Raw genomic sequence first — 12,992 nt, 5'->3', positions numbered from 1 at the left:
CTTTTTTATCACCTCAGCAACTTCAGCCCTAGAGATAGGAGAGTCCACCCCTGAGTCCACCAGCTCTGCTTCCTCATCAGAAGGCCTGTTGGTAGGATTGAGGAGGTTTTTGAAGTATTCCCTCTACCGACCCACAACATCTCAAGTTGAGGTCAGCAGCTCCCCATCTCCACTGTCCACAGTGTTGACGGAGCACTGCTTCCCCCTCCTGAGCCGCCGGATGGTGTACCAGAATCGCCTCGAAGCCGTCTGGAAGTCTTTCTCCATGGCCTCGCTGAACTCATCCCATGCCCGAGTTTTTGCCTTGGCGACAGCCAAAGCTGCATGCCACTTAGCCTGTCAGTACCCATCAGCTGCCTCCAGAGTCCCACAGGCCAAGAAGGCCCAATAGGACTCCTTCTTCAGCTTGACGGCATCCCTCACTGCTGGTGTCCACCAACGAGTCCTGGGATTACCGGCAGGCACCAATGACATTGTTGAGGCTGGCCGCCTCAACAATAGAGGCATGGAACACAGCCCATTCGGACTCAATGTCCCCTGCCTCATTTGGGACATGTTTGAAGCTCTGCTGAAGGTGGGAGTTGAAGCTCGCTCTAACGAGGGCCTCTGCCTGACATTCCCAACAGACCCTCACAACACAACACACCCCTCTTCACCTGCCCCTCTTCACCCGAGTGTCCAAGGCATGTGGCCGCAGGTCCCACAATACGAATACAAAATCGATTGTCGAACTGCGGCCCAGGGAATCCTGATGCCAGGTGTACATATGGACACTCTTATGTTGGAACATGGTGTTCGTTATGGACAATCCATGATGAGCACAGAAGTCCAATAAAAAAATAAAAAAAAACACCATTTGGGTTCACAGGGGGGAAACCATGCCAACCAATCATTCCCCTCCAGGTCTCACTGTCGTTGCCCACGTGAGCATTGAAGTCCCCCAGCAGAACAATGGAGTCCCCAGAAGGAGCACCCTCCAGCACTCCCACCAAGGACTCCAGAAATTGTGGGTACTCTGAACTGCTGCTCGGTGCATAAGCACAGACAACAGTCAGAACCCTTCCCCCCACCCGAAAGCGGAGGGAAACTACCCTTTCATCCACCAGGGTAAACTCCAACATGCAGGCACCAAGCTGGGGGCTGATGAGAATGCCCACACCTGCTCGGCGCCTCTCACCATGGGCAACACCAGAGTGGAAGAAGGTCCAGCCCCTCTTGAGGGTACTGGTTCCAGAGCCCAAGCCATGCATTGAGGTGAGTCCAACTATATCTAGTCAGAACCGTTCAACTTCACGCACAATCTCAAGGGAACATTTATGCCCTGGTTTGTGGTCATCATAGGGGTCGATGAGCTGTGCTTGGTCTGGTCCCTCCCTTAAACACCTGTTTACCATGGGTGACCCTACCAGGGGCATAAAGCCCCAGACAACATAGCTGCTAGGATTTTTGGGACACACAAACCCCTCCACCACGATAAGGTGGTGGCTCAGGGAGGGGTACCCTGATATTATTCTTTTTGAAATGTTCTATATTATAAAATATCAGTGTTGCATCAACTTTTTAAATTCCACCGGAAAGTTTAACATCTCATTTTTTTCTTATCTTTTTTTTTTTTTTTTTTTTTGTTAAAAGTGCTTATACATAAGTGTGTAATTACTGAGCAACTACACTGACAACAAAAAGCAACACTTCAATGAGCCAATGTGATGCCAGTCGGATTTGGACATATTGATTTGTGTTTGCGGGACCTTAAAGGGGTGTTTTCTGAGCTTTCTACAGTGTTACAGTGTTGAATCCTCATCAGACATGTGAACAGCACTGTTTTTTATCACCTAAATGCATGTTTGAGTTTGAGTTTGAGTTCCAGCACGCTCTCCGTTCAGTTTCCATGGCGACGAAACACGCATCGTTTTAGAGAGTTTTTTCTACTTGGAAATCCTTGTGACGTCCCGGGGGATAAGGTTCGGTGATTGGTTACCTTCTACTAGTTAACAAGGGCATGTACAAATACATCAGGCGGGTGGAAAACGTCAGATAAAGTTATTTCCAACGATGGCTGGTGAGTTTACCAAAGAGAGACATCCTGCTGCATTCCTTGCTGTGGGTTGCTGTTTTCCACTTCGTTTTCAGGCTCTGATTCAGGTTCCAACATGTAGGGCTGTATGCTATGTGTTGACATTGTATTTTGTTTTTTCATTGACTTCACATTAGTCTAATCCTTCTGTTTATGAGATGTTACAATGACGAAAGCGTCATTGTAACATCCCGATGTAGTGCAGTGGCGGGAGGCGGGGCTAAATGCGGAAGAGTCTCAATCCACTCGTTTTGTCCACAGGCTGATCTGACAGCCTACGGAGAGGGTCGGTCTGAAGTAAATAAAGCGATTTGTGACAATAACTCGATCAATCCCAGCTCTTCTGGTCTCAGAAATAAAAAATAAATTAGCCTGAAATGCACATAATAGTTCCACTTTAACAACAAGGTGGTCCATGCCAAAGAATGGCTGGAATTTTCCAAGTCCAGGACACTACTGCTACATTTGACTGAGCTGCTTCACGTGTCCAGTTAATCCATTGGTACCAGATATCAGGGCATGACAAATAACTATTTATTTTACTCAGATGGTATTCCAGGTACCTGCATGTTACACACCAATGGAAAATGAAGATTTGTGACATTCAAATGATATACGCTTTCCCAGGATACAAGCATGACTGTAGATTCAATAAACACCTTATTTTTTACCAGTTGTGAATGTAATTTTTCTCTGAAATCACACTGTGTTCCAGTAGCTCGGCTGGGCAGCTCGATCCCAATATCGATATTGTCGATACCAAAGCTCAGAGAAAGCAAAGGTAAACCATGGATATATGTATGAACAGAGCAGCAACCAGTGTCTGTGTAGGGGTGGAGGAAATAACAAAATAAACATATTTATGATATAAAAAATAACGAATAAAGAATAAAATGTAAGAATCAAGGGTAGTCTCATATCCAGAGGGCTCCCCGTGGAACAGTAAATTTGTTCAGTACAACACGGCCGCCAGACCATCATTCTGCTGTCATGATGCTGGACAGGATGGGTTGAAACAAAAACTTCATTATTTTACTTAAATATTTTGACAGATACTTTGTTCAATATCAAATCGTTCAGTTGTCTCAAAAGAAACTTAAGTATTGATATCAGAGAACAATAAACAAATGGACTATCTAAACTTTTCTCCAAATTCAAAATTTTTTAATGTTTTTAATAATGATATTATGGATTTTACTCATATAACGGTTCTAAAAGCTCAAAAACATAAAACACACAGAAAAGGCAAACTAAAAACTGGATAAAAATGACAAAAAGCACACAAAGAACAGAGAAAATTAAATAAAAAATATACTAGTTCTAGTATTTGCTCGGTTTAGTCTAAAAGATGCATGTAGTTCCTGCTGGATCACTTCCTGTGACTTACTATTGGCTTAGACTGCAAAAATACTCCACATGGACAGAGTCATACACAACAGAGCTGCCCTCAGACATGTTTGTTTGCTTGCATTCGCTTCTGGTGCGGTGCCTTTACAAATGTCTCTCTCAATCATGCATAGAGTCAGTTTCAAGCAGCAAACCAACAAAGCTTGGTTAAGAGAGGTAAAGAGCTATATATCCACTGTGTTGGGTAAAAGGCAAAAAACTGAAGAATCATTGAGTATTACAAAGGATCTTTGGATATTTGTGCTGTTTTAAGTATTTATGGGTTTAATCTGACCAAGACAGGCTTGTTTCAAATCCCCACTACTTTGTCCTGCATCCATCACACCTTACTGTTTACTTGTTTGTGTTTATTTTTCTCGCAATTCTCGCAATTTTTCTAAAGTTGTCATTCAGATCAATGGATACAGCTTTTTCAACAGCTTTTCAGCAGAGAAAACAGAGGAAGCATCACTGTAACAATCGGAGACCTGATCAGGCTTTTTTCCAATGTTTTATGTATTTAAATGAGATGAACGACTTTCTTTAAGATTCAAAGGTCAAATTCCCATACCGTACAGCTGTGATCTGATTTCAGAGCTGTCGTTCTACTGCAGGAAAATTCATGTTTATACATCTGAATAAGCAGCTTAAAGGTGGAGTATGTAAGATTTTCAATATTTTCAAAATAAATTAACTAATAAAATAACTACAATCATAATTAGACAGTTTTTTTTAAACATGTAGGTTCCAGTCTGTCCTTATTTGATGCGTTGTTAAATTACAAGTTTAATTAATGACAAATGACAAAAAGCACTTTTTTTTTACTGGTAGGCAAACATTTAAGAAGGGTCTTTGTATTATTAATATTACATACTCCACCTTTGAGACAGCATCAATCTGTGCCATTGTTTCCGCTTTTAGAAGACCACTAAAAGAAGCTTTTTCTCCTTTGGCCGTCTGTTTTTAAAGAGATCCACATTACCCTCTAGTGGTGATTAAGAGAACAAACTGGGCTTTCTCTCCACAGATGGTGCCCTGGATACCTCTGAGGATAATCCCTGCTCATCCACAATGTATGTTTGTGGTGTCTGTTTAAATTCCATAAACTGACTGGCAGCTTACCTCGTTCCTTACTGTACATGTAAACGTAATCACACATTCGTTACGCACGTAGGCGTGTTACAGCAGTTCACCATGTTTCTTGCCTTCATCTCTGCGCTGAAGTCTCATGTGCAGCTGAATAAAATAAAATACAAGTAGCTCATTTAGATGAATTTCAAGTAGGACAGAGTAAACTTGTGTTTTGTTGTTGTCATTGTTGATGAGGATTTTATTGAAAAAAGTTTGCGCTAATTTTATTTCTGTCAAATTTCTCCATTAAATAAAGGTCTTTTCAAAATGCTTTCTATATTGGACAAATGATTTCTGCTATCAGATGACTTTAAGTTTTCTGTTTTTGGATATTTTCAAAGACTTTAAAAAATAAAAAAGCTAAATAGGATAAACACTTCACAGGAACATACTTACAACCTAAAATTCAACACTGCATTTGCTAATCAGAGAGAAATGTCTTTGTGGTTCATGGTACTCAGGAGTATAGATAAATGTACTAAATGAAATTAGGATGGACGACTTGCTGGATTTGGGTTGTTCATGTCCACTTTTCCAAATACCAAGTCCAAAACTTTGTCATGTAAACAGTAAAGGTGCAGAAATTGGGAGATTATAGTTTACAATTGGCCAAAGGAGCCCAAGGAATGTTGTTTAGAGCAGTGTTTTTCAGCCTTTTTTGAGCCAAGGCACACCTTTTTTCATTGAAAACTCACAAGGCACACCACAAACCGAAATGTTTTTTGTTTTTTTTTTAAACGCCATACTATTAATATAAAGTCATCTTGTCAAAGTGCCTTGAATAGAAAGAAGATAAACATAAGAAAAAGGAATTTTATTATCTTTCACCTGGGCCTCTTTGGATGGACACAGAGCTGCTCTTTAGACCAGTCAGGTGAAATTTGATAATTTCTTAGGGCACACCTGATGATGGACACAGTGGTTGAAAAACACTGGTTTAGAGTAACAATAATCCAGACAGGACCATGGATATGTAAACCTAACGATGTATTATTTACGTCTAGCAGTTTGGATGGTATTTACCATTATCTTGCTTGATTTTTAAAGAAATATCCAAACAGTTTTTGCATGTCGTAGTCGTCCAGTTTCTCAGTTTCGTGTTGTTGAAAATTTAACTTATTGTAAAGGAATACCATGTAACTTGTCGCCACTAGGGACGCTAAACCTGTAACTTCCCACAGGCCACAAAACACTTTGGCAAAATTAAGTCTCCATCGTTGTTTTGAATCATGTTTCACATTAGCTTTGGTCTGTTGCTGATTAGCTTCAAAGAGCCACATTTAGCTTCTACTAAACAGCAAAATAAAGATACATTTGTGTGTCGTGATGTTCTGCAGGTCATCAGGCACCTAATGCCATCATTTTGAATAAACACTGTTTTTTCTTCAGACTCCAACAAGCAAATTCTTTGTCAAGGCCGATTAGTGTCTTTCTTGTGGAGCGATCCCTTTTCTGCTTTCTCGTTCTGGCCTGTTCACACACAGTTTTCACCTTCTTACTTTCTTCAGCCATGACAAACTTTCATTGGAAGTGGAGGAAAAAGTAGCACAAAGCAAAGCCCTCTGTGCCATAAACAAAGAATGTATATAAAAGTATGGACGTAGCCTCCGTGACGTCACCCGTAGGTTTCTAAAGAGCTGATTTGAAGCTTGGTGGGTGGTTCCTACCATTGCCATCTTGACAGGGGCATGTGTGTCTTCTCGCCCGAAAAATACAAATATGGGCAAAGAGGTGGAGCTGAGAGGGGGGGCTGTGAGCGTCATGGCGGATGATTGACATTGAGCGAACTCCGAGCTTTCTGTAGCTAAGAGCTAACCGAGCTAGCCTGGAGATGACAGGACCTAACCAGCTAACGGAGGTAAGTGGGCTAAAGCTAAGTCACGTTGTTAACCAGCTAAAAATGTGGCTGTTCTACGTTCTTCTTACTTGAAGCGGGAGATCGGGTACCTGTCAATCAAAAAGACACGCCTCTAAATACACCGAACTTCAAGATGAAATTACTTCTAAATGGAGGAGTGAGAAAAAATTCACTCCCCCCACAGTTGTCATGAAGGTAAACCTGACCTATTAAACCTAAAATGGATTTACCAGGCTGTAAACATGTTAATTTCTGTTGTGAAATTGGCCTTTTTATCATGGGAGTCTATGGGGATTCGCTCTGTTTTGCAGCCCCTAGTGGATGAACGGGGAACTGCAGTTTTATGCACTTCTGCATGAGCTTCTCTTTTAACCGAGGTTGCCGCTTGGCCATAAAGCAAAGCGCTCCAGGTCACATGATCCCATTATAAACGGTTCTGCTCCTGCAAAGTTACAATATCTGGTTTCTGAAGAGGAAAGCTCAATATGTGTCAAGTATACTGACCCCAGAAATCATCTAATATCACTCCCATTAGCCTGATGTTTGGGTCAAAAGTTACACTTTTCCCCTTAATTTAAATATTGGCATGTAATAATGATAAAGGACAGATGAGGAAAATATATATTGCGGCTTATTAGGTGTCGGAATCGTATAATTTTGGAGCTGGAATTGTTTAACTATTAGGTTTTGTGCTGTACTGTCGCATAACTCAGAATCTCCCATAATTCCTTTATTTTTTTATGATCTTCCAAAGCTGAAAGTGTCATTAAATACATGGAAAATGCAGAGTCTTATAGGACCATAGTTTGCCCAATATTAGCAACAATATTCTCCAAACCAGTGGTTTTCAACCTGGGGTCTCTGGACGCCTGAAGGGATCCCACCAAAGAGCACAAGGCGTCACTGGGGCTTTGACTGCTCAGAGCCAGAGGAATTTAAATGAAGACCATGTCCACACAGAGACAAGGTAAGGTCCACTTCTTTTGAGTGCCTGGTTCACATAGAGCTGGTGTTTTGGGAGCCACCTAACTTTGCACCATTTGACTAAAGAGACAAGTCTGAGAAATGCCACGGTGCAGATGTCTCAAACTTATCAAAAAAAAGAAAAAAGTTGTCGGTTATTATCTGAACTTTGGTTTTATCTAAGGAAAGGAGTCTGTAAGTATGGATTATTTGAAGAAGCTAATGAAAACATAAAAGCACACGTAGTTACAACACGGGGTGGGCGAGGGTCCACAACTCTTTATCGCTGCATGACTCAATTCGTGCAGATGTCCTGCAGATGCATGGTTTACATCTCCTCCTGCTGATAAAGATCTCCAACAAGCTGTGTGTCAGACGTGTAGAGCAACAGATCATGTCCATGTCCAAAGATGGACATGGTTAGTCTGATGTTCATGGCTGGCTGGAATAGATTACGCCATTGTGATATTGCATTCAAAGAATGTGGATTTGACAGCTGAGCAGACACTGAGGAAAGGGGGATTGATCAGATTAGATGGGATCATTAATGTGAATATGATACACTGCTGTGATGTTTAACGGACATACAATTAGCTTAAACAATGTGAAACGTCTTTTACACCTAATACTAACTCTCAGATGTGATTTCCTTGTAAATTCCATGAGTTTTCTCTATTTAAGTGTGTTGTTGGCATTCAGTTTGATTATATTTTCTACAGATGCTGGTTATAGAGGGCATAATAAAATAATTCTCTTTTCATTTGTGCCTGATAATTAATGGTTTTTGGAAATTAAATTCATAGATGAAGATTGTTTATACTTTGTATAAGTCACATTATGCCGTACTCTTGCTGTGCCATTTGAACGGAGGCATTGTTGTCCAGGAAGAGTCCTCTTCTGTCAACAAAACCAAGTTTCAACGAGTGCCATTTGAACGGAGGCATTGTTGTCCAGGAAGAGTCCTCTTCTGTCAACAAAACCAAGTTTCAACTCAAGATGGAGATGATCACTCATTATAAATATTTATTGATTCGTAGTGACCAATCTATTTAATGGAACAGTTTATTAAAGCAATCAAATTACCTAACTTACGTTGCTAAAAAAAAATCCACAAAAAAGATGAACAACTTTACTTATCACCACATTAACACAAGTCCTTAAAAGCACATAATAAAAAACAAAAGATATTAAAACTGAATATTTAAATTTTTTCTTCAGGTTGGGTTTTAAAGTCTGTTTAAAATGCAAAGTCAACAGCTGCAACTGCTTGTTCTGAAAGAACAAGATGAGCCTGTAACAAAAGGAAATGTGCCTTCCTTTGTGTTTTTGCATGTGCGTTGTAGCTTTGTTGACTCTGCTCCTTTGTTTCAAGTACAAAAGCACAAGAGAATTCACTGCAGGGTGTATTTCTGACCAGCAGAGGGGGATGTGTCATGGTAAGAGTTCAGTAAGACAGACTAAAAATTGAACAAATTGAGAACAACTTGGATTAAATGACCCATTTTGAAGAAAACTACTTAATTACTACATTAGTTTACAAAATTACCATCATGCATGAGCACAAGTAAATGTGCATAATCAAGTCCAAACAGTGGCTGCTAATTTAAATTAGAATGAAACACACCCTGACACAATCATTGAACATTTTATCACCCAGCACTTGTAAAGCAGCAGATAACTTTCTGCTAATGAAAAAAAACTGGTTTCACCTTTGACTCTGTTGTGACGTGTCTTCCAGGTTACGGGATTGTGAGGAATTTCAGCGGTAGAAGAACCTGAACTGCTTCTTTCTGAGTGGTAAATGTGAGACACAAACTAGGTGGAAAAGGCAGAAAGTTACATAAGTCCATGTGTTGTCACACTTAGGCAGGTTTAGCAGATGAAATGATGAAAGCTTGAGGGGGCTTTCTGCAGGTTTGACTGATTTCATTCCACACAGAGGTTAGCAGAACCAGCCTTCCTTTGAAAAGCAGCTGATATTTCCCTCGGGAAGAATTGGGTTGCCCGTCAACTTGGCTGTTAACTGAGTATCACTGTAAGAGTCTGGAGCTGATTGTCTTAATGTCACTATTGTATCTGTTTATACAAGCAGGTTTATGAGGTTGAAGTGATTATGTGTTTTACAACACTGCCTAATTCGATTAAACCATAATTAATTATTCGCAAACTTGAATTCCCCCAGAAACATTTGGTTTCTTTTATTTTAGGTGTCAAAAAAATTCCCCTTTGAGGATTAATAAAGTATTTTTCATTTCATTTCATTTCAAAACAGGCTTTAAAATTTTGTTTTAGCTAGATTTTCAACGTCTTTGCAGCTAGCAAATTAAATAGTACCACAGTTTGTTCAAAGGTGAACAAACTGTTCACCTTTGAACAAACTGAACAAACAGAAATATTAGAGGTAAATGGAAATATTAGAGGTAAATGGAAATTTATGTTAGGTAAGGTTAGCTTGGCTTTGTGCTAATGCCCGTTAGCATAATTTAATGTTAGGTAAGGTTAGCTTGATTTTGTGCTAATGGCTGTTAGCATAATTTAATGTTAGGTAAGGTTAGCTTGGCTTTGTGCTAATGGCCGTTAGCATAATTTAATGTTAGGTAAGGTTAGCTTGATTTTATGCTAATGGCTGTTAGCATATTTTAATGTTAGGTAAGGTTAGCTTGGCTTTGTGCTAATAACCGTTAGCATAATTTAATGTTAGGTGAGGTTAGCTTGATTTTGTGTTAATGGCCTTTCACATCATTTAATTCACTTTTAAAAAGTTATTTGAAAAGAGTCCAGAGTAGGTCCAGAGAAAGGACTCTTCCTCCGCTCTATTACATTTCTGTTCAGCTGCAAATACAATACTTAAGCTAACATAGCAACAGTTTCATATGGTTGTTATAGTTATCTTAATATTTATCATCAGGGTTGAACAGTATTCTCTATGAATTGTCTCAAAGTAACAGGAGTAGGTTTACCATGTCTCACACACACACACTGGCCTTAGCACAAAGACTGATTTGAGATTAAATGTTAATGCTTGAACTGACAAAACAAAATGTCTTTAAACTGTTTATTTTTTAATAAAACCAACATTTATATGTCAACAACAGTCTATGGTCAACAAGGAGAAAAAAGTATTTTAGTCCATTTCACAAATGTATTTCATGTGTAAGTTGCCTTTTTTATGCTAGCTTGTCAGGATGAGGAAATGGAGCAGCACTGTGTCCGTCATATTAAATACAGAACAATGATTTTTTTTTTTTTTTTTTAGTTACAAGATCTTAACAGAACAGTCAGATATTTGGAGTGGTTACTCCAAATATCTGTCAGCGTTTCTGGACATGAACAAATGACGAATAAATTGTAAGATATGTCTCTATGGCAGGGGTGCCCAAAGTGTGGCCCACGGGCCAAAATCGGCCCACCAGCATGTTGCTTTTGGCCTGCTAATTGTTGTTTATAGCAGAGCTTGATGAAAAGACAGTACTTTCAGTGTCATGAACTTCAATAAGTCCAGACTCAGAGAGACCCTGACTGACTCACACCTCAATGACATCCTCACCTTGTCAATCAGCCAGGTGCAACCCAACATGGAGAGACTGGTAAAGATCAACTTCATGTGTCCAACTAAGTATCAGTATCTTGCTTTGTTCAACATGCTCTGTTTCTTCTTGTTGACATGTTGCTCTTGGTTGAAGTTTAGTGGCTGTAATTACTGTTTCTTGCCCCTTTAACTGTGACTTTGTTGTTCTTTTGCCATATTGATTTTTTATGTAACATTTTATTTGCCCAGATATGAAAAATACACTGTATTAGCTATTGAACAATAAATAAGATAACTTTATACATTTACTCGTGTTTCATCCTAAAGCTGTACCGTGGATCCCCAGATCATTTTCAGTTTGGCCCTTTGAGGCAAAAAGTTTGGGCACTATGGTATTCATCTATATGGCATTCATGGTATTCACTTTGAGCATGTGAGGAAATTCAGTATGCTTCATTACCATAGAAGTTTAATATAAATATATTTTTAAAAGGCACATTTTAAATCAAAATAAACCTACATAGAGTTATGCAGATATTCCGATGTATAAAGCAAGAGTTGCCCAGAAAAAAATAGTGTTCTGTATGTGCACAACAAATTAAGTTTGTAGAAAAGTCCATGTGGAACAGCAAATCCAGAAGCGTATGGATGTCTTCATACAACCCAGGGTACACCTTTTGATGATAACATCACATCATGCTGTTGCCAACTGATTCTCATGTTCTCATAAATGGAAAAAATAACACACTAAGGAAAGGTCATGCCAAATTGTTTTTCCTGCTATCTCTGCTGACTTTCACTTCTTTTCAAGAAAACAGAGAAACTAATTGCACATCCCTGTATGTTAAATCAATAAAATGTGATTGTATCACACACTGCACTGTCATAGAAGTAGAATGAAATTGCAAAAGTTATTTATTTGGTCTTTGCCATGATCAAGGACACATTCAGCTGCAGACAGTGGTCTTGCATAGAGTTAAAGGTTTAATTCCCATTCGGGCCAGCTGTACAACATATGAGCCTGTTCATTATACTAGAAGATACTTAGGAGATAAGGAATAAAATACATGTAGCAGTGGCTTGGAAAGCCACATCTAGCATTGTTTTCCGTGTGAAAGAATATGCATACCCCCTGTGGGAGAAAGGATAGCCCTTCTCGATTCCAGGCTTAAATCTCTGCTGTCAGACATGCATGCACTCTCAGTAAGTGTGTAGGTCAACACAGCCAAACTGAGAGCTCAAAGGGAATTCAGGATCAAGAGCTTTATTTCTTTATCTTAAGACAAACTTCAATTTATGCTCAATAATAGTAGAAATCTTAAAATTCCATGACATACACAACACTAATGTTGAAATACTCAGTAACACCCAGGAGTAAATTAATATATTCATAAATAAACCTCATAACAATACTTTTTAAATCTTTTTTTTTATCACAACTTCTATCATAATAGAATATTTCTCTTCATCTTCAGCTTTGTCTTCTTCTTCTCATGATTATTGGTAGTATTAGAAGTATTGCTGCTGCTACTGACACCGAAATAAAAAAAATCACCCTTTCCATGTCTCATATACATATAAATATATATATATATATATATATATATATATATATATATATATATATATATATATATATATATATATATATATATATATATATATAAAATATATATATATATATATATATATATATATATATATATATATATATATATAAAATATATATATATATATATATATATATATATATATATATATATAAAATATATATATATATATATATATATATATATATATATATATATATATATATATATATATATATATATATATATATTTATATGAGAGGCTTCTTCAGGTCCGATGTAAGACTGAAAGATACAGAAGGTCATTCCTGCCAGCAGCCAGCAGCCTCCGGAACAAGACCTCCTCAGGTTAATTATATAGTGCAATACTGAAATTCCCTTTGGGGATTAATAAAGTATGTTTAATTTCATTTCATTTGTGAAGTGAAAAAACAAAGAAAATAATGTAAAAATAATGAAGTT

The sequence above is a fragment of the Telmatherina bonti genome (assembly GCF_933228915.1).
Source record: "Telmatherina bonti genome assembly, chromosome: 18".
In the NCBI taxonomy this organism is placed as follows: Eukaryota; Metazoa; Chordata; class Actinopteri; order Atheriniformes; family Telmatherinidae; genus Telmatherina; species Telmatherina bonti.
This window is presented reverse-complemented; position numbering follows the sequence as displayed.